Genomic DNA, 22,799 nt, shown 5'->3' on the forward strand with positions numbered 1-22,799 from the left:
AGATTCCAAAACAAAGAAAGTAACAAGAGATAAAGAAGGACATTACATAATGATAAAGGACTCAGTCCAACAAGAGGATATAACCATTATAAATATATATGCACCCAACACAGGAGCACCAGCATATGTGAAACAAATACTAACAGAACTAAAGGAGGAAAAAGAATGCAATGCATTCATTATAGGAAACTTCAACACACCATTCACTCCAAAGGACAGATCAACCAGACAGAAAATAAGTAAGGAGACAGAGGCACTGAACAACACATTAGAACAGATGGACCTAACAGATATCTATAGAACTCTACACCCAAAGCAGCAGAATACACATTCTTTTCAAGTGCATGAGGAACATTTTCAAGAATAGATCATATACTAGGACACAAAAAGAGCCCCAGTAAATTCAAAAATATTGAAATTGTACCAACCAGTTTCTTAGACTAAAAGGTATGAAACTAGAAATAAATTATGCAAAGAAAATGAAAAATCCCACAAACACCTGGAAGCTTCACAACATGCTCCTAAATAACCAATGGATCAATGACCAAATAAAAACAGAGATCAAGCAATATATGGAGACAAATGACAACAATAATTCAACACCGCAAAATCTCTGGGAAGCAGTGAAGGCTGTGCTAAGAGGAAAGTATATCAAAATACAGGACTACCTCAGGAAAGAAGAACAATCCCATATGAACAGTCTAAACTCACAATTAACGAAACTAGAAAAAGAAGAACAAATGAAGCCCAAAGTCAATAGAAGGAGGGACATAATAAAGATGAGAGCAGAAATAAATAAAATTGAGAAGAATAAAACAATAGAAAGAATTAGTGAAAGCAAGATCTTGTTCTTTGAGAAAATAAACAAAATAGATAAACCCCTAGCCAGACTTATCAAGAAAAAAAGAGTCTACACACATAAACAGAATCAGAAATGAGAAAGGAAAAATCACTATAGACACCATAGAAAAACAAAGAATTATTAGAGGATACTATGAAAAATTTTGTTCTAACAAACTGGATAACCCAGAATGGACAACTTTCTACAAAAATACAACCTTCTAAGCCTGACCCAGAAAAGAAACAAAAAATCTGAACAGACCAATTACCAGCAATGAAATTGAATTGGTAATCAAAAACTACCTAAAAACAAAATCCCTTGACCAGATGGCTTCACCACTGAATTTTATCAAACATTTAGTGAAGAACTAATACCCATCCTCCTTAAAGTTTTCCTAAGAATAGAAGAAGAGGAAATACTTCCAAACTCATTCTATGAGGCCAGCATCACTCCAATACCGAAACCAGGCAAAGACACCACAAAAAAAGAAAATTACAGACAAATATCCCTGATGAACATTGATGCAAAAATAGTCAACAAAATATTAGCAAACTGAATTAAAAAATACATCAAAAAGATCATCCATCATGATCAAGTAGGATTTATTCCAGGGTTGCAAGGATGGTACAACATTCAAAAATCCATCAACATCATCCACCACATCAACACAAAGATGAACAAAAACAACATGATCATCTCCATAGATGCTGAAAAAGCATTCAACAATATTCAACATCCATTCATGATAAAAACTCTCAACAAAATGGGTATAGATGGCAAGTACCTCAACATAATAAAGGCCATATATGACAAACCCACAGCCAACATTATACTTAACAGTGAGAAGGTGAAAGCTTTTCCTTTAATATTGGCAACAAGACAAGGATGACCACTCTCTCCACTTTTATTCAACATAGTTCTGGAGGTCCTAGCCATGGCAATCAGACAATACAAAGAAATAAAAAGTATCCAGATTGGCAAGGAAGAAGTTAAACTGTCCTGTTTGCAGATGACATGATATTGTACATAAAAAACCCTAAAGACTCCATTCCAAAACTACTAGATTCAATATCTGAATTCAGCAAAGTTGCAGGATACTAAATTAATACACAGAAACTGTTGCATTCCTATACACTAATGATGAAATAGTGGAAAGAGAAATCAGGAAAACAATTCCATTCACAATTGCATCCAAAAGAATAAACTACTTGGAATAAACCTAACCAAGGAAGTGAAAGACCTATACTCTGAAAACTACAAGACATTCATGAGAGAAATTAAAGAAATACCAATAAATGGAAACACATCACATGCTCATGGATAGGAAGAATTAATATTGTCAAAATGGCCATCCTGCCTAAAGCAATCTACAGATTCAATGCAATCCCTATCAAAATACCAACAACATTCTTCAATGAACTAGAGCAAATGGTTCTAAAATTGATATGGAACCACAAAAGACCCTGAATAGCCAAAACAATCCTGAGAAGGAAGAATAAAGCTGGGGAGATTATCCTCCCTGACTTCAAGCTCTACTACAAAACCACAGTAATCAAAACAATTTGGTACTGGCACAAGAACAGAACCATAGACCAATGGAACAGACTAGAGAGCCCACATATAAACCCAAGCATATATGGTCAATTGATAAATGAAAAGGAGCCATGGACATACAATGGGGAAATGACAGACTCTTCAACAACTAGTGCTGGCAAAACTGGACAGCCACATGCAAGAGAATGAAACTGGATTACTGTCTAACTCCATACACAAAAGTAAACTCAAAATGGATCAAAGACCTGAATGTAAGTCATGAAACCATAAAACTCTTAGAAGACAATATAAGCAAAAATCTCCTGAATATAAACATGAGCAACTTCTTCCTGAATGCATCTCCCCAAGCAAGGGAAACAAAAGCAGAAATGAACACATGGGACTACATCAAACTAAAAACATTCTGTATGGCAAAGGACACCATCAACAGAACAAAAAGGCATCCTTCAGTATGGGAGAAAATATTTGTAAATGACATATCTGACAAGGGTTTAACATCCAAAATATATAAAGAACTCACATGCCACAACACTCAAAAAGCAAATAATCCAATTAAAAAATGGGCAGAGCATATCAAGAGACAATTCTCCAAAGAAGAAAATCAGATAGCCAACAGACACATGAAAGGATGTTCCACATCACTAATCATCAGAGAAATGCAAATTAAAATCACAATGAGATATCACTTCACATCAGTAAGGATGGCCAGCATTGAAAAGACTAAGAACAACAAATGCTGGCGAGGATGCAGGGAAAGGGGAACCCTCCTACACTGCTGGTGGGAATGTAAGCTAGTTCAACCATTGTGGAAAACAATATGAAGGTTCCACAAAAAACTCAAAATAGAAATACCATTTGACCCAGGAATCCCAATCCTTGGAATTTGCCCAAAGAATACAGCTTCTCAGATTCAAAAAGACATATGCAGCCCTATGTTTAACACAGCACTATTTACAATAGCCAAGAAATGGAAGCAACCTAAGTGTCCATCAGTAGATGAAGAGCTAAAGAAGATGTGGTACATATACACAGTGGAATACTATTCAGTCATACAAAAGAAACAAATCCTACCATTTGCAACAACATGGTTGGAGCTAGAGAGTATTATACTCAGTGAAATAAGCCACGTGGAGAAAGACAAGTGCCAAATGATTTCTCTCATTTGTGGAGTATAACAATGAAGCAAAACTGAAGGAACAAAACAGCAGCAGACTCACAGACTCCAAGAAGGGACTAGCAATTACCAAAGGCGAGGGGGTGGGAGGATGGGTTGGGAGGGAGGGAGATGGGGATTGAAGGGTAGAATGTTTAGTACACACGGGGTGGGGAATCACGGGGAAGGCAGTGTAGCACAGAGAAGGCAAACAGTGAATCTATGGCATCTTACTACACTGATGGACAGTGACTGCAATGGGGTATCTGTGGGGACTTGATAATATGGGTAAATATATCAACCATATTGTTTTTTCATGTGGAACCTTCATAAGTGTATATCAATAATATCTTAATAAAAATTTTTTAATATTATATTAAAACATTAAAATTGCAGTAACTGTGAAAAAATAAGAGGATGATGAGCTCTGGAGAAGATAATTTTCTAGAATAAAAATTAATCCTTGGAAACTTAAAAAAGTAAAATAAAGGCCTGACCACTACTATCCTCACCATGTATAATCATTTTCCCTTCTCTTGTGGAAAAAAAAGATAAATTATTACCAGTAGGTGTTGTATTCAAGAAATGTCGTAGTCAAGAAATAAAAGCTGGGTGTACCTCCTTTAGAGATGTGAATTTCACAGCTTGCAACAAATAAAAGGCACGTGTGCTTGCCGAGCTCTCAAGTCTTTTCCAAACAGAAAGGGGAGGGCCCATTAAGCCTGCCCCAATCAGGTAAGGAATGTGATTGGATGTTGTTACTGTCAATCATATTTGCCCCAAAGTGTCCCCAAAGGTCCAGCAGTTTGTCCATCTGAACCAAGTCTAGCTGGGGACTCCTTACAAGTTGGGCCATTTTGGTCTAGTCAGACATGTGCAAACATAAATCGCCTCACCAATGGAACAGAAATATGCATGATTATGTCTAAAAGATGTATTCTATTTTTTTGGTAGAAAATAAGGGGAAAGCGCAGTGACTCTTTGAAGATTCTAGGCTTCTAGGTGTCCTGAAACATTTACCTCAACACTGACAATTAGGCCTGAACCAGAGGAGAGAGTCCACTCTTGATTTTATCCAACGAATATGATGCCATGAAGATGTTTTAGAGTTACAATAATACTTCTTTTAAGATCATTACAGTTTAAAGTAATAAAGAGATTAAAATGAGGGTAGAAGAGCTTTCCTGTGACTACAGATGTGTAAACTTCAAGGCATGGATTTTATGACATTGAACTTGACTTGTAAAATTTCTGGCTTTCTTCTATGCTCCTGGGTGAATTTCAAGTGACTGGGCTCAAGAGGTAATAAGTTGTTCCCTTTTTTAAAAACCAGTGTAAGTAATTTGCACTTAGACTTTGATGCTTTGTTCTAAAACGTTACCCACCCCACCCACCCGCGCCATAAGAGAAGCGCTGGATTTCACATGCGGTATAGGAGATTTCCCTGTGCCAACCCAAGGGCTTCTCTTTCTTGCTCCTGAGGATGATACAAGCAGCCTAGTTGTGAGGGAGTGTCTTGTGATTACTCTTCTCCTCTGGATGGCTGCAGACAGGCCTGCATGGCTCCCTCCCCGAATGTGGAAATGCTATGGCCTCATTCAAACTCAATATTTTTCAATGATATTGGTCTATAAATCTATAGTAAGAATGTTTACATGTCATTGAAATGAAAATTCCACAAAATAATACTTACCCTTATATTAATGTGTCAGGGTTGTCATAGCAAAGATCCAGAGTGGGTGGTTTAAACAACAGAAATTAATTTTCTTAAAGTTCTAGGGGCCTAAAGTTAAGGTGTTGGCAGGATTGGTTCCTTCTGTGAAAATTAATTAAGTGAAACTTCACTGAGTTGGCGTTGGGAGGCGTGCAGGAGAAGTTCCTCATACACACCACTCCTTGTAAAACTCAGATGCATCAAGAGATGAACAGCACACTGTTTCGGCCACCTTTCCACCCAGCAGGACATAAATGGCTTCCCCTTCCCGCCTACCCTACAGCTCAGCCAATGAGAGACAGTCACAACTCAGCCAATAAGAAGCTACAATACTTGGGATTTCCAGTTTCCTCCAATGGACTTTTTGCTTAGAGCAGTCCTCCCTGGGCATTTTCCTCTATGAATGATTGTTCCTTTTGTACCTGGTACATGCTTGTGGCTCTGTTACAGCTTGCATATTCTGGATTGTAATTCTCTGCTGTTCCTGAATAAACCCATTTTTGCTGGTAAAATAACTGGCTGATTTATTTTTAAGGTTGTTAACACTTCTGAGGCCTCTCTCTTTGGCGTCACGTGGCTGCCTTCTCCCTGTGTCTTCACATGGTCTTCCCTCTGTATGTGTGTCCTGATCTCTTCTTGTAGGGACACCAGTCATATTGGATTAAGTTCCACCCCAATGGCCACATACGACCTTAGTGACCTCTCTAAAGATCCAATCCCCAAATACAGTCACATTCTGCGGTGTTGGGGGTTAAACTTCAACATACGAATTGGGGGGCCAACTCAGACCTAAACACTCCTGTATGCATCCAGGGTAGTCTGGTATTTTCTATTCTGTTGGGTTTTTTAAAAATATGTATATATATATATATATATATATATATATATATATATATATATATATATATATATATATATAGAGAGAGAGAGAGAGAGAGAGAGAGAGAGATGCTCTAAAATTTGATTTCATGGTCCAATAATGAGGTAAAACCCATGGTTTGAAAAACACTGTTTAGCACCTTGGTTTTACCCTATTGTCTGAAGACCGGCAAAGAAAAGCTTGAGAAGGGAGTCAGAAAAAATATCCCTGGGCTCCTGATCAAGGTTCTTGCCTGTCCTCAGGGAGACTCGGTGAAGAGAAATGAGCAAATGTGTAGGCGAGACATACCCAGACAGGCATCCCAGCTTTATCACCCACTCCAGGTATGTTCCTGATCTGTGAGAAGGCCAGGTTCAGAGGGGCCACTCAGCATTCTGGCTTTGTTTCTTCCTTCCTGACTTCATAAATCCAAGAGAGTGAACCCGTACATCCTGATCCCAAAATTAGACGTCGGTCATGCCATGTCCTTTGTTCTCCCCAGAAATGATCACATAGATTATCAGCAGAGCTGGGCAATACTGCCCTCAAAGAAATTTTATTCCTCACTCACACGAATTGCCCCACAAATCAAAAACTGTTCTCAGAGAGCCTACTTTACAGCAAGCCCTCTTCCCCATGTCTCAGAGAACTGTGTTTCATGTTATATAAAGGAGCTCTTAAAATTACTGTTTCTAATTTGACTCTTTTTTTAAAGAGGATTGTTAACATCCTTACCTGTTTTTCAATTTAATTCCTAGTGAATTAATTCTAAGTGAATTTCTCGTATACATAATTACATTTTTTTCTTCTGGAAAAAAAAGTGTTTAAGTTAAAAAAAGGCGAGCTGGTTATTTTAAATATGAATTTGAATACTCCCCACCTACATCTCAATGTTCAGTGATACTTCCTGGGCCAATGACATCAAATAATCCTGCTTTCCAGGGGAGGAGGAAAGTGCTGTATACAAAACTGAAAATACTAGTACATTTCCTGGAGGGAAAAGAGTATACGTGCAGGTTAATAAAAAAATTAAGTACCCAGGAGGGGAAAGGGTAGTCATGCAGGTTATGAAAAAAAAAATTTAGAGGCAAGTGCCCAGAAAAGGTCACATGTGCAAGACAACCTAAAAGGAATCCCTCATTTGGATAGAAAAGAAGCATGGCCCCCATGGTACCCTGAGGTGCAAGGACAGCAGACACTCAGCAAAACCTACCTTGGGGCAGTTTTCACTTTTTAGCTAAGAAAATGAGGTGAACGGTGCATTTGAGGAAGAAATCATGCCAGTACCATCCTGTGGTGGCTGAGATGGAAAATATTTTTCCACCACTTTTGGATTACACGTGTCTCCTTTCTGCTCCATCTTCTATCCATCCCATTTCCAAAGTCTTCTTTTACTTTTAAGTTTCCTTTTTCCTTCTCCCCTTTCAGAGTCATCTTCAAGCATTTCCTAAGACCATACCTAGGCCTCCACTCCCCATCCATACACCTTTCCCCACAATGTGGAATTTAAGGCAAAAAAGACTCTTGACTTAGAGTCTAGATTTGTGGTATACACACTGCTATACTTTGCTACACTTTGGTTCCTGCTGTCTGAAAGCTTATAATCTATAGTAGACAGTATATACTGGTCAGCTTTTGCTGGGTAACAAACAACCCCAAAGTCTCAGAGGCTTCCAGCATCAAACCTTTCTTTCTTTATTCCTTTTTGTTCCTGTTATATGAGTGCTGCACATCAGCTGTGACTTCGCTCCAGGTGACAGAAGGACTTCAGGTCTAGTCTACAAGTCTTCCCTGGGATTCAGAATGAATCCCTGTGCATCATGCTGTTCCCTTGCAGAAAGCAGAAGCACAAGTGGCCAGGCCGAACCACACAATTGAATTTAAAGCTTCTGTTCTGATTTTGCTTCAACCATGTTTGCTCACATTCTATTAATGAAAGCAAATCAATAAGCGAGGCTGAGTCTGTCGCTATACTCCACCTGCAGAAAATGAACAGATAGTTGTGACCAAAAATAAACTTACAACAAACAAGTGTGTGGCCATAATGAACAAGCAGGAGACCTGAAACACAAGGGAGCAGACATCTAGCAGCTGATGATTAATGAATCAATATTTTCACCAATCTGGGTGATTCTTTGTCTTAAAAAAAATGTTTTCTGGGTAAAAAAACTAATTATTGCATTTACTTGTTATTGTAAAAAGTTTGCAAAATACTCCAGGAATTTTATCTACAAGTGGGAGTGAGGGGTACTTCAATACTTTATAATCTACTTTTCCTCTTCAACATATTGTGTGCCTTTCCCCATGTCAGTAAAAATCCATTGCAAATCTCACATGATATAAATGTGTAATACTTATTTTTGTAATGCAGGACAATTTATTTTATATCCTCCTATTATTGGGCATTTAATCTGCCTCTGAATTTTTATGCTACTGTAAATATTTCTGCAATGAACACCCTTGTAAATACATTTTTGTGGTATCAGTGATTATTTTCCAAAGATAGAATTTATTGAGTTATACTTGACAGACAATACACTACATATATTTAAAGTATGCAATTTGGTAAGTGTTGACACATGTTTACATGCATGAAACCATCCCCACAATCAGTAATGGATAATGAATATATCCATCACTTCCAGAAGTTTCCTTCTGCCTCTTTGTAATCCATCCCTCTCACTCCTCCCTGCCCTACTCAATCTATAAAACAGCTTTCTGTAGCTATACATAAACGTGTTTCCCAAGAGTTTTATAAAAATTAGAATCATACAGTATGTACATTTTTGGCTGGCTTCTATCACTCACATAATTATTTAGCAATTCATGCATTACATGTATGCAATGTTGTTGAGTGTATCAATTCAATAGTTTCTTTCTTTTCACTCTGCAGTAGTATTCCATTGTGTGGTTATGCCACACTTTGTTTATCCATTCATCTGTTCATGGACATTGTGATTGTTTCCACAATCAAAACTGTTTCCCGGTTTTCACTATTACAAATATAGCTGATATGAATATTTACATTCAGTATTTGCATGGACTATGCTTTCATTTCTTTTGGGTAAATGGATAAGAGTGGAATGATTGGGTCATATGGTAAGATATATTTAACACTTACAAAACTGTCAAACTGTTTTCCAAAATGGCTGTACCATTTTATATTCCCAGCAGCAGTGTATGAGAGTCTCAGCTGCTTCACACCTCAGCAACACTTGGTATGCACAGTCTTTTTCATTTAACCACTGTGTTATGTAGTAGTATCTCAGTGTGGTTTTAATTTGGATTTTCCTAATGCCTAATGATGTTGAGCATCTTTTTATTTGTTTACTTGCCATCTGTCTATCTTTTTGCGTGAAATATCTGTTCAAATACTTTGCCCATTTAAAAAATTAGATTATTTTCTTATTATTGAATTTTGAGCATTTTTTATATATTCTGTATACAAGTCATTTATCAGGTATGTGATTTGAAAACATCATCTACTTGTCTGTGGTTTGTCTATTCGTTCTTTTACAGGGGCTTACGAAAAGCAAAAGTTCTGAATTTTTAAAAATGTAATGTGCCATGAACACGTACCATGAAATCTACCATCTCAACAAAATTTTAAGTGTATAATACATTATTACCAATTATTTAGGTACAGTGTTGCCCAGCAGATCTCCGAAACTTGTTCATCTTGCTGGGCTGAACATTCATGCCCATTGATAAGAAATTCCCCACTCCCACACCCTCCCCCAGCCCCTAGTAACCATCATTCTACTCTTTGATTCTATGAGTTCGACTATTTTAGACACCTTATATAAGTGCAGTATTTGTTTTTCTATGACTGGCTTCTTTCACTTGGCATAATATCCTAAAGGTTCATCCATGTTGTTACATATTGTAGAATGTCCTTATTTTTTAAGGCTGAATAGTATTCTATTGTATGCACAGAGCGTATTTTCACCATTCATCTATTGTTGGACTTTTAGGTTGTTATTATGTCTTGGCTATAGTGAATAGTGCTGCCACAAAAATAAGAATGCTAATATCTCTATGAGATCCTGAAGTGAGATTGCTGGGCCATATTCTACTTCCATTTTTGATTTTTTGAGGATCCTCCATACCATTTGCCTTGGTGGTTGTTTTATTTTTCATTCCCACCGACAGTGTGCAAGGGTTCCAATTTCTCCACATCCTCACCAACTCTTACCTTTTGTTTGTTTGTTTGTCAATAATAGCCATCCAGACAGGTGTAAAGTGATTCACCTGTGGTTTTGACTAATGTATCTCTGATGATCTTGGCACTAAGAATTTTTTTTGTACATTTGTTGGACATTCGTATGTTTTCTTTGGAGAAATGTCTATTCAAGTCCTTAGCCCATTTTTAAAATCAAGTTATTAGTTTTTTGACTATTGAGTTATAGGAGTTCCTTGCATATTTTGACGATTTACCACTTATCGGATATATGGTTTGTGATACTTTCTCCCATTTCATAGTCTGCATTCTCACTCTGTTGATTGTTTCCTTTTGCTGTGCAGAAACTGTTTAGTTTGATGTAGTCTCACTTGTTCATTTTTATTTTTATTGCCCATGCTTTTAATGTCATATTCATGAAATCTTTGTTACAGCTTATGTCATCACACTTCTCCCCTGCATTTTCTTCTAGGAATTTTACAGGTTTTGGTCACTTGGTTAAGTCCTTAATCCACTTTGAGTTGATTTTTCTGTATCATTTAAGATACGAGTCCAATTTCTTTCATTTGCATATGGATATCCAGCTTTCCCAATACTACTGAAGAAACTAAAGAGTTCTTAATTTTGATGAAGTTCAAATTAATAATTTTTTCTTTTCTCTTATGGATCATGCTTTTGGTGTTGTATCTAACAAATTTTTGCCTAACTTGAGGTCACAAAAGTTCTCTTATGTTTTATACTAAAAATTGTATACTTTGACATTTTACTATTAGGGCTATGGCCCATTTTAAGTTATTTTTGTACATAATATGAAATACTGATTGAAGTTGAATTTTTGTGTGTGTGGATATACAGTTATTCCAGCACCATCTATTGAAAAGACTACATTTTCTCCACTGAACTCCCTTTGTAACTTTATCAAAAATCCGTTGTCTATACACATGTGATCTGTTTCTGGATTTTCCAGTCTATTCTATTTACATATATGTCCATCTCTGTGCTAATAACACAATGTATGTTGGTTTTATATATTATATATTATACAGTTAGACGTATTGTAACTTTATAATAAGTTTGAATTGAAGTAGTATAAGTCTTCCAGTTTTGCATATTTTCTTGAAGTTGTTATTCTGGGACTTTGCATTTCCATGTGGATTTTAGAAACAGTTTATCAATTTCTACCCTCAAAAAAGACTGCTTGGGTTTTGATTGAACTGCATTGAATCCATAGGTTAATTTGGAGATAATTAACATCCCAACAATATTGAATCTTCCAATCCATCAATATGGTATATCTCCCATTTATTTAGGACTCCTTTAATTTACTTCAGCAACGGTACATAGTTCTCGGTGACAAGTCTTTCACATCTCTAGACCTCTAAGTATTTTGTATTTTTGATGATCTTGTAAATGGTATATTTTAAAGTTTTCACTTTCTGATTTCTTATTGTTAGTATACAGAAATACTACTGATTTTTGAATATCAATCTTGTATCCTATGATCTTGGTAAACCCACTTACTAGTTCTGGTATTCTTTTCTATAGATTCCATGTAATTTTATACGTAGATAATCATGTCACCTGTAAATAAAGCCAGATTTACTTCTTCCTTAACAATGTAGATGTTTGTTTCTTTTTCTTGCTTTATTGCACTGAAGAGTGCAATGTTGGTTAGAGAGGTGGACATCCGTGTTCTGTTTCTGATCTTTGGAGTAAAAGACTATCTCTTTCTCATAAGTATTATGTTAGCTGTAGGGTTTTGCAGAAGGCTTTATCAGACTGAGGACTTCTCTTCTATTTCTCAGAGGGGTTTAACCCAGATATTCGATTTTCTTAATAGACATAAAGCTATTTAAGTTACCTGTTTCTTTCTGGGTGAACTTTAGTTGTTTGTGTCATTTAATAATTGTGTCCCTTATCATCTAAGCTATCAAATACATTGGCATAAAGGTGTTCATAATATTATCCTTTTAATATCTGTACACTTGCAGTGATTGGGACTTCTCTCATTCTTAATATTAGTATCTGTATTTTTTAAAATAAAGTTTTTATTTAAAAAATAGTTTTAGATTTATAGAAATTGTGAAGCTAGTACAGAGAGTGCCTATATATCCCACACCCACTTTCTCCTATTATTAACTATTAACATCTTACATTAGCATGGTAAATTTGTCACAATTAATGAACCAATGTTGATACACTAATATTAACTGAAGTCAATACTTTATTCAAATGTTCTGTGTTTTTACTTCATAACCTTTAATTGTTCCAGGATCCCATCCAAGATATTACATTTAGTCATCATTTCTCCTTAGACTCCTCTTGCTGTAATAGTTTCTCAGATTTTCCTTGTTTTTGATGACTTTGCTAATCTTGAGAAGTATTAATCAGGAATTTTTTAGAACAAACTGCAATTTAGGTTTGTCTGATGTTTGTCTCATGATTAGACAGGGGTTAAGGGTTTGGGGAAGGATGACCAGAGAGATGAAGTGCCATTCTTACCACATTGTTTCAGGGGTACATACTATCAATATTACTTTTCGTTGTTGATGTTGACCTTGCTAACCAGCTGCAATAATGTTTGTCAGGATTCTCCACTGTAAACTTACCCTTTCCTCCTCCCTTTCCATAGTATACTCTTTACAAGAAAGTCACTATTCACATTCCGCACTTAAGAAGTGGGGAATTATGCTCCACCTACTTGAACACACAGTATCTGCATAAAGTACTTGGAATTTTTCTGCACAGGAGACTTTCCTAAACTTCTTCATGTATTTATCCAATCGTTTATTTCTATTTGTATGTATTCACGGATGTTTATTTTGTACTTTGGGTTTTAATCTGGCATATTTAATTAGTTTGTTGCTCCACTTAAGAAGTGGGGAATTATGCTCCACCTACTTGAACACACAGTATCTGCATAAAGTACTTGGAATTTTTCTGCACAGGAGACTTTCCTAAACTTCTTCATGTATTTATCCAATCGTTTATTTCTATTTGTATGTATTCACGGATGTTTATTTTGTACTTTGGGTTTTAATCTGGCATATTTAATTAGTTTGTTGCTCAAATTGTCCCAGTTTTGGCCACTGGGGGCTCTTTCAGCTGTGTCCCTTTGACACATCCCCATCTTTGAGGGGTTTGGGGGGGCAGGTTGGAGTAGGTTTTTTTAAAGCACTTCCTTATTCTCTGGCATCACAAGATAGATGCTGCAGGTTCATCTCATATATTTCCTACCCCACACTTAAAAGCAGGTATCTCTTTTTTTTTCTTCTGACCAGTCTGTCTAATATTAATGAGTTTAGAAAGGGAGTATTTCCAGAGTTGGTTGACATGAAGGCTAAACAAAATCTAGGACCCAGAATATTTTTGTTTTCCTCTTTTACAGTCCTCAGTATGCTGGTTTATCCTTTTGGGTGAGCTCCTCTAATGGTCCCAAAAAGGCTGCTGTAGTTCCAGGCATCACCTCTTCACATATCACATCAGGAGCTGAAAAGGGAACATGCCCACCTCTTTCAAAGGCAAAGGAAAATTTCCCATAAGATCGCTACAAGATTATGCCTCTCATCTCATCAGCCAAAACCATATCACAAACCTCCTCATAAACCAATCCCTGGGAAGGGAAAGCAAGACTCTGGGTCTGGGGGGCATCTGGGTCTGGGGGGGCATCTGGGGCCACTGCAAGGCCATCCTAATCCGAATAGCATTGCCAGACTTTGGAAGGTAATTAAAACTGGGATTCTGTTCATGTAGAATAAGGGAAGTTAGGGTAATGGCTGTATGCAAGAAAACTAACAGTGTCTGCCTTAGGCTGTTAGAATTAGATATCTCAGAGAAGGGGATTCAGGGGTATTATGATTGGCACAGATGGTGTGAGGGGGATCAGGGGGAAGACAGTGTAGCACAGAGAAGGCAAATAGTGCCTCTGTGGAGTCTTACTACACTGATGGGCAGTGACTGCAATGGGGTATGGGGGGGACACAATGATAGGGGTGAACATAGTAACCACATTGTTTTTTCATGTGAAACCTTCATAAGAGTGTATATCAATAATACCTTAATAAAATAAATAAATACATACATACATACATAAATAAGATAGGAGATGGGAGATTTAAAAAAGTTTTATTGAGATATAATTGACATACAATAAACTTGTACATATTTAATGTAAAAAAAATTAGATATCTCAGAAATATATCTTCACTGATAGAGACATCAGTCCACCGTTGGGATTTGGGCAGAAAGTGTGTGTTAAGTAGGAGGGGGTGGTGGGTAATGGGGGGCTTTACTGAGGATAACTTGTTAGTGCACTGAAATGCCACAGTGATACAAAAGACTCTTTCATCCTTTCTTTCCCTTTCTTCTATTGTCTTTGTCATTTTATTTTTACAACTGCCCTCCTCCCCGCTCCAAGTTCTTTCAGGACATTTTCTGCTCCAGGTCTTTTTCCTTCTCAAAGAACCATGTAAATTTCTAAACTACCAGCCTCCCTTCTGGGCACTAAACAAATTGGTAAGCCAAGCATCTGTAAAAGACCTCCAGTGCACAATGGAAGACTGTAGGTCTCCGCCCTCTGCCCTGGAATTTTTTCCATAGCTTGATAAATGAGAATCAACAAAGGTAAACTTTCTTTGTACCAAACCCATAGTCATGGGGCACATGGGCTTAATGTGGGCTAAAGGAAAGGTGAGAGGTTAGGTGAGTACAAATGGGACGTGGAAAAAAAAAACAGAAAAGGAAAGGTGACTCTGTCTTCAAGATTTACAACACATAGTTAGAAAATAAAGCAATGTTCCCTACTGGTGCCCTACATATCACCCTATGCTCCAAATAAATTATCCTCTCCTTCCTGTCTCTTTCTTGCTGTGCTTATTACAGCAGTTAGCCCATGGTCATTTAGAGCTAATGAAAAAATGTAAATTCCTAGGGGGTTCCTTTTTTCACATATTAAGAACTCTGGAGGGGAGCCATTGCTGCCTTTTGTTTAGCTGCTCAAGCTCATTAAGAACTCAGCTCTTTCCACCCTGCCTCCCTCTATTTGTTGGCTTTTTGTCTTTGTGTCTGTTGCTTCATCATCACAAGATGGCTGCCACAGCCCCAGGAATTATGGCTTCATTCAAAGTCAGGATGCGGTGAGGCAGCCAGATACAGAGGGCTAATGCTCCTGTCTTACATCAGAGGAATCAAAGATATTTTTTACAAGCTCTCAACAGATCTCCCCTTCATCTCAGTGACTGAAACTTGGTCATACAGCCCCTAAAAGAGCTGCAAAGGTGGCAGCAAAAGTGAGTGCCTCGCAAATGGAATTAGCTTAGCCATGACTGGCTTAATCCAATCACAATTCATCCCTGGGAGCTGGATAAATCGTGGCTCCCCCACACTTTGCCCCCACAAAATCAGAGTTCTGTTAGCAAGAAAGAAAGCAGAGAAATAGCAGGTAACCAGGTCTGCCAAGCCATTTGCATATTTGCCTTTTATCCTATTCACCTCATCTGTACTGGCCTCATCAACGCCCTCAGCTTACTCAACATCAATTCCTACTTCAAAATGGCTGATCTTACTTTTAGGTTCCACCCAGAACCTGTAGTTCCATCTCGAGAGGAAAACTGAACAATGCCTCTGGCCCAGTGGAAAAGCCCAGGCCCCGGACTCTGCCTTCCTGGACAGGAATCCTGGCCAAGCCTTTTCCTAGTTGCAACCTTTAAGGAATTGATTTGACCTTCTAGGAGTGAGGACCCTGCCATTTTCTTCTCCGCCTGAAGAACATGAACAGAACGACTAGCACAAAGCTGTCTTCCACTTTTTAAAAAGTTGTTGGATGGATAGATGACTGGTTACATGGATGGATGATGGAAAGATAGTTGGGTGAACAGATCACCTCTACACCTTCCCTCCGAGAAGCACTGAAAAGATTAAATGAGGTAAAATACAGGAAAAGATTGAAGGACTCTTGGCACACTGTAAATGCTCCTTAGGCACAAGTAGAAACTGATCTTATCACTCTGCTACTTCAAAATCTTCAGTTTCTGCACCGGGATCCTCACCCTCTCCCCTGGCCCTGCTCCTCCACTGACACACTGCACATGCTCAGTTATGTTCTCATCACCCCTGGGGCTTCTCCCCACCTCAGGCCACTCCTTGCTCCATCCATCTGCCTACAGAGCCTGGATGCCTTCCTCAACTACCTCTTTTGTCAGCCTGGCTGCCGGCTCAGATACCTTCGCTGGCTCCCTCCATCACCTCCTTTGTTAAGTGCCAATGGCTCACCTGGGACTCTGGACCCTGTACAGTGAGTCCCCAAGTACTCTGGTCGCATCTCTCATTTGGCCTCCTCCTCCCCTTTTTCTTTCTTTATTTTGAAACATGGCATATATTCAAAAAGAGTGCTCCTAATAGATGTACAAATTACTTTTATAAGGCCACACTTGTGAAACCACTACTCATGGTAAGACAGATAGGTCAAGTCTGTAAGTCAGCTACTGACTTCCGTGCATTCCCCCCTCAGCCATTTCCCTCTTGCCTCAGAACCAACACTTCCCTGACATTTGCAGAATCATTCTCTTGATTTCTCTTTTTTTTTATTGAAGTGTAATTGACATAAAATAGCCTATTAGTTTCAGGCATACATCATAGCAATTTGACATTTTTATATATTAGGAAATGAACCCCACAATAAGTCTAGTTACCATCTGTCACCATGCAAAGTTATTGCAGCATGATTGACTCTATTCCCTTAGTTTCTGCATAGTTTTGTCACCTATTCCTAATTAATATATTTTTTAATGTTGCCAGATTCTGACTTTCCTATAGGTTGTATCATTCTATGTTTATAATGCTGTGACTAGATTCTTTTTTTAACAACTTTTTGGAGATGTGATTACATACCATATAAGTCATCCATGTACAGTGCAAGTTCAATGGTTTTGGTATATTTAGCATATTTAAGGTAGCCATCATCTTGATCTAATTTTAGAAAACTTTATCACCCAACAAGAAGCCCTTTAGCACCCCCTCAACCCTAGGCAGCCACAGTCTATTTTCTGTCTCTGCAGATTTGCCTATTCTATTTCTTTCATCTAGTGGACTCATATTTATTCAGCCTTTTGCATACGTGTGCTCTCACGAAGTTAGGCGACTCTTCTCTCCCAGGTGCCAGAACCCTAGTCATTCTGTCTGGAAACCTGCCCACCAGGGCTGACAACTTCCACAGGACCCAACCCCAGTCATCTCTGTTTCATGAAGCCTCTCCTCTTTTCCACTCCACTCTTGTATGATCCTTTTCTCATCAGATTCTGAAAACGTGCTGTGTGTAAGTTTGTCTTACAGGGCCTTGGCTGGTTCTGTTTCCTGTCATTCCCCAGAGCCAACTCAGCAGGCACAGAGCAGGTGTCCTACGGTATGTGCTGAGAGAAGGGAGAACATGCATGTCATTTTGCTTTAGATCATTATACGTGTGCAAAGAACTAGTACTCGAATGGGGGGAATTCCCGAGGTACAATCAGAAGGGATGTTTGCTTTCCCCTGAAAGGGCTTGTCCAACCCCCTCTGTGGGACTGGCTCTTCCCCTGCTCTCAGAGGACAGCTCAGGTAGGCCCGTGGCTTTCTGCACACTCTGAAATAATGCTTTCATAACAGCCAACCCAGGTTAACAGTCAAAGCTCCATTTTAAAGCTGAAGCCCCTCCCTCAGTCCATTTACGCTTCCTTCTGGCCAGCCCCTGGAAGCATGTGGCTGGTTTCTTCTCTTTCCCTCACCTTACTGGCTGCAATTCTAACCTCCCCAGTTAGAATCAGGGAGGGGGCAGAGATAAACCGTCACCAGCCATGGCTCATGTGTGAAGCCAACTAACTCTCTCTCTGAGCCTCCCTCCTGTCCCCCAAAGCTGGGATGTCTCCCACCTGCCATGCCCTTGACTCAGCGTCCCATCTAGTTGGTCACTTAATGCCCTCCCTTGGTCCCTGGTCACCTAGCAATATCTCCAGCCCCATTCTGCTTCTGTGATTCTCTGTGATAACCTCGCAGGGCTCGCTCTCACGGGGCTCACCTTGTCTGCAGTGCACAGGCTTCCATGGCCTGTGGTCAGGGGAATTGCAGGCACACAGCCTTCTTCCCTATGGCCTCAGCTGGCCTCTGGCCTGTGAGAATGCACACACTCGATCAGGCTCTGATGCCTTGGGTACCTAAATCCTGGAGACACCTGACGAGCTCTCCAAAGGTGTCTTTGAAGCCACCTCCCTCCTTGGAGGCATAAAACTTTTTGCACACTGCCCATTTCTTTTCAAAGAAATCCTCTCTCTCATCTCTAGCCCCTCTCTTGGCCTCTCCAGTGTTCTGAATAGTCTGCAGCTAGGTGATCAGCAGGGGCACTCAAAGCCAGTGTCCTACAACCCCAGTGCAGTCGTGCGGGGAAAACCAGGCACCTCACTTCAGAACGGTACTGCTCTTGCCTCCTATTGACCTGGGGCCTCAGCCAAGCCTGAGGCAAGAATCCCATTTTAACTCGCTGGACCTCTCATGAGGCTCTGTGCTCCTGGGAGCAGCAGCTCTGCCACCATCTTCTTTGCCTTCTCCCCTCTTACCTGGTGCTTAGCTGTGCCATCTCAAGGTGCTAGGAGGTATTTCGGGGGAAAATAGCAGTGGTGGTGACCCCGCAGCTTGAAGGAGCATGGAAGAGGAAAAGACAGAACTGAGTTCAACTCTGGGGTGATGACTCAAAGGCTGGACTTTAGAAATTTCGTTCTAGAAGTTACTCAGGCTTGGAAGCTATTTTTCAGTGCAATCAGAGATCTCCCTGGTCCAGTCGCCTTTGGACAACTACAAGTATTTGGCATAAATAATATCACACAGACTGGCCTTGCAAGGCTGAGAATGCACACAATGGGGAAAATGAGGCCTGAGAGGGAACAGAGGATCACTCTCCCTGCATCTAGGTACCTTCAAGGATTTTTCTAGATAATCCTGTTCCCAAAAATCAGATCCATCACCAGTCACTTCTTTGAAATATGACATATTGGCCCTTTGTCTAAGCCTGATGAAGGTGTGTGCTCAAGGTCTTAACCAGGTAGAGAAGCAGAATTTATTAGCAGCATGAAGAATTCTGGGATAAGAAATTATTACAAAAAGCACCCAACTTCTACCTCAGCAACAGATCCTGCAGACCACACTGTGACCTGGATCTCTTTACTTTGCAACTGAGTTACCTCTGAAATTCCTGGGGTTTCACTGACACTCATTTGTTCGTCAATATTTATTGACACTAGCTAGCAACTCTTCAGTTAAGGGCTCCAAACTTGTCCCTTCTACTGATTTCCCTGCCTTGGTTTTAGCCATCAGCCTCCTCTCAAAAAGACTACTCTAGAAATGGCCCACAAGAAAGGAGGGAGAAAAGACCCTCCTTTCTCCCCCATTTTTGCTATGGAATCTACCTCCCAAAGGCCTTCCCAATCTACCACTTCCTTTCCATACCCCCATGGACCCCAATCAGGTCCTCACTGTCATTCAACAAATGGACTTGCAAAAAAGAGCTTTCTAACTAGTTCACCACCCACCAGTCTCTCTTGTCCATTCTACCTTCAGCATAGCTGCGTGAATCAATGATGTACCATCCCAAATCCATATGTTGAAGCCCTCAACTCCTGGACCTCAAAATGTAACCATATTTGTAGACAGTGCTTTTAAAGAGGTCAAAGTTAAAGTGAGGTCACTAGGGTGGGCCCTACCCTTAAAGGAAGAAGAAGTTTGGACACAGACATGCACACATGTAGAGGGAAGACCATGTGAACACACAGGGAAAAGGTAACTGTCTCCAAGCTGAGGAGAGGCCTCAGGAGAAGCTACAGCTGCCGACACCTTGACCTCGGACTTGCAGCCTCCAGGACTGAGAAACTGAATCTCTATTGTCGCTGCCATGGGCCTGTAGTTCTTTGTTACGGCAGCTCTAGCAAACGAATGTAATGCCCACTAGCCTCCTGTACACAGATCTGCATGTTCTCCTGCTGATAATCATTCTATAGCCCTCAGATGCCCCATTTCCTTCGGGATCAGGCTCAAAGTTCTTAGTATGGCAACATTTAGTACTTCTTCCCAGCCCAGCCTGACTCTCTGACATCATATCGTGCTTACCTATCGTGGCCCATGCCACCATCCTTAATCCCATAGCCAAACACATCAGCATGGACCACAGGACACACTGTGCCTTGCCCACCTCCCCGACTTGGCACAGTAGTCACTTCTGTCTGGGAATCGCCCCCTCCGTGCCTCCCTCATCCTTCAAGATGGGCTCAAATGTCACCTTCCCAAGAACTCTTGCATACATTCCCAGGCAGCATTTGTCCCCCATCCTCTGGGCACTCCCTCAGTATCTCTATCAGAGCTCTTACCTTTTTGCAGTGAGTTCCTTAAGACAGGGATGGTATTTTACTCATCAGTGTAACTATAACACTGATGTAACTTTACTGAGTAGGTACTCAGTAAATATTTGTTCAGCGGCTGATGTTATGTACTTAATGTTTATCTTCCCGTCCAGATTCGTATGTGGCAGCCCTCACCCCTAGTGTGATGGTATTTGCAGATGGAGCATTTAGGAGGTGATTAGGCTTAGGTGAGGTCAGAAGGGTGGGGCTCTTGTCTGATGGGATCGGTGCCCTTCTAAGAAGAGACAACAAAGAGCATTCTCTCTCAGTCAGCCTCACCCCATCTGGCTTGTAGGGACACAGTAAGAAGGCGTCCACTTACAAGCCAGGAAGAGAGTTCTCACCAGCAACCAAATCAGTCAACACCCAGCCTCCAGAACTGTGAGAAAATAAATGTTTGTGGGTTAAGCCACCTTGTCTGTGGTATTTGTTGTAGCAGCGTGAGCTGACTAAATTGGCTGGATGGCTGAGTAAATGAAGGGGCTACTTCCTAAATATTTTAATCAACAACTCTTTCCCAGACCTGGGAATTTCTCCCTTATGTGTTGTCTGCCTGACACCCAATCTCAGGCCCCATCTGTCTCATTCTCCGGACACTGACAAGTTCTCTTGAGATCTTAGACCTTTCCTAGGTGTATAACACCATCTGCACCATCTCCTCTTTCTAGCCACTTTCTCCTTTCAGGGCTTGATAATTGCCTTTGAATTTTGCTAAAAAGTATGAATTTTACTTTTTCCACCCAGAAACTTCCTTGTGTCTTTCTTTTCCCAGGGGCCTCTTTGTGTAAATCGACCCTTCCCAATCACCTCCCTCATCTCAGGTCTTTGCCAGTGTCACCCGATCACAGTTGGATTATTCTGTCCTGGAGAGGTGGTGCCTCAGCTGGAAGCTTAAGCCCAGCCTGAGCTGCTTTCCTGGATGCAAAGCCAGGACTGTTCAAATTTGCCTCTGGTTATGTAATTGTAATTTCCACAGGCTTTCTCTTACAACGTTTATAATATAATACCTTCAAGCATGCATAGCTCTAGTAACTGATATTAGTTTAAACATACCTTTAACTGAAATGGAAATATCGCCCACCTGGGACACAGGCATTTCATTTCAGGGTTGGCCATTACTCTCCTCTACCCGTATGCAGGAAAACCTGTTGTGTCAACAAAGAAAACTGTGGCCAAGAACTGAAATTTTCTCACCCGTATTACTGACATTTCGGTAAGCCTTTCCCAACCCACCCTCCCACTCAGCATGTGAAGGAGTCTCAGAACTGCAGGGCAATGAGCTGAGTGCTTGCTTGCTGTGACGTCAAGGAGCCTACAGGGGGCTGGCGGAGGGTCTGGATCATCCAAGGAGAAGAAAACCCCAACTGAACTGGGATTTGGAGGGTGCAGTAGGGGAGGGAAGCCTTAGAGACACATACCTGTTCTAGAATGACGCTGTTCAATACTGCAGCCACTAGCCACATGCAGCTATTTACATTTTAATTAATTAAAGTTCACTAAAATTTAAAGGGTGGTTCCTTAGTCACACTTATCACATCTCAAGTGGTCACAAGCCATATTTTTTGGACAGTGCAGGTTTCCAGCACTGCAGAAATTTCTGTTGGTTAGCTCTGATCTACATTGTATCTAATGCTTATAAGGAAGACCAAAATGTGAAGTTCCTATTGTTAAAATGAGTGCTGGGAAAATATGGAATGGATTTGGTGACTTCACTAAGAGTAAAACATGATTTAAAAAAGTGATCATTCATAGGTTCTCTGTCAATGCTGGTGAAAGAAAGGAATGAAAGGCTAATATGAATGATAGTCAGATGGTTTTCAGCACTGAGGTGTCTCACTGCAGAGCCACAGAACCTATCAACTGCACAGCAAGAGAAAACCAGTGGCCAGTGCCTAACTTGTCTGAAATCCTGTCAGGAAGATGGCAAGCACTTTCCTGTCTGAAGAAGTAGCTTCAAATGTCTACGTGTGATTGCGCAGACACGGGTTACAGCCACTCAGGTATTTGATGCGGCTATCTGAAAGACCCAATATAAGGAAGGAGAACAATGTCACCTTTAAATAGCTCCTAACCCCTACTTACA

The 22,799-nt window shown here is 40.0% G+C and overlaps 1 long non-coding RNA gene across 1 annotated transcript; it reads right to left on the minus strand.

The window, feature by feature from the left end:
- Positions 1 to 14,459: 14,459 nt before the first annotated feature.
- On the minus strand, positions 14,460 to 21,851 carry LOC108398579 (uncharacterized). The gene is made up of 3 exons (XR_005060326.2): positions 21,770 to 21,851; positions 18,884 to 18,958; positions 14,460 to 17,707 (listed from the first exon to the last, which is right to left on the minus strand). It is a non-coding gene; the product is annotated as an uncharacterized lncRNA (long non-coding RNA).
- Positions 21,852 to 22,799: the final 948 nt, after the last annotated feature.

Source organism: Manis javanica, chromosome 3, assembly GCF_040802235.1.
Source record: "Manis javanica isolate MJ-LG chromosome 3, MJ_LKY, whole genome shotgun sequence".
NCBI lineage: Eukaryota > Metazoa > Chordata > Mammalia > Pholidota > Manidae > Manis > Manis javanica.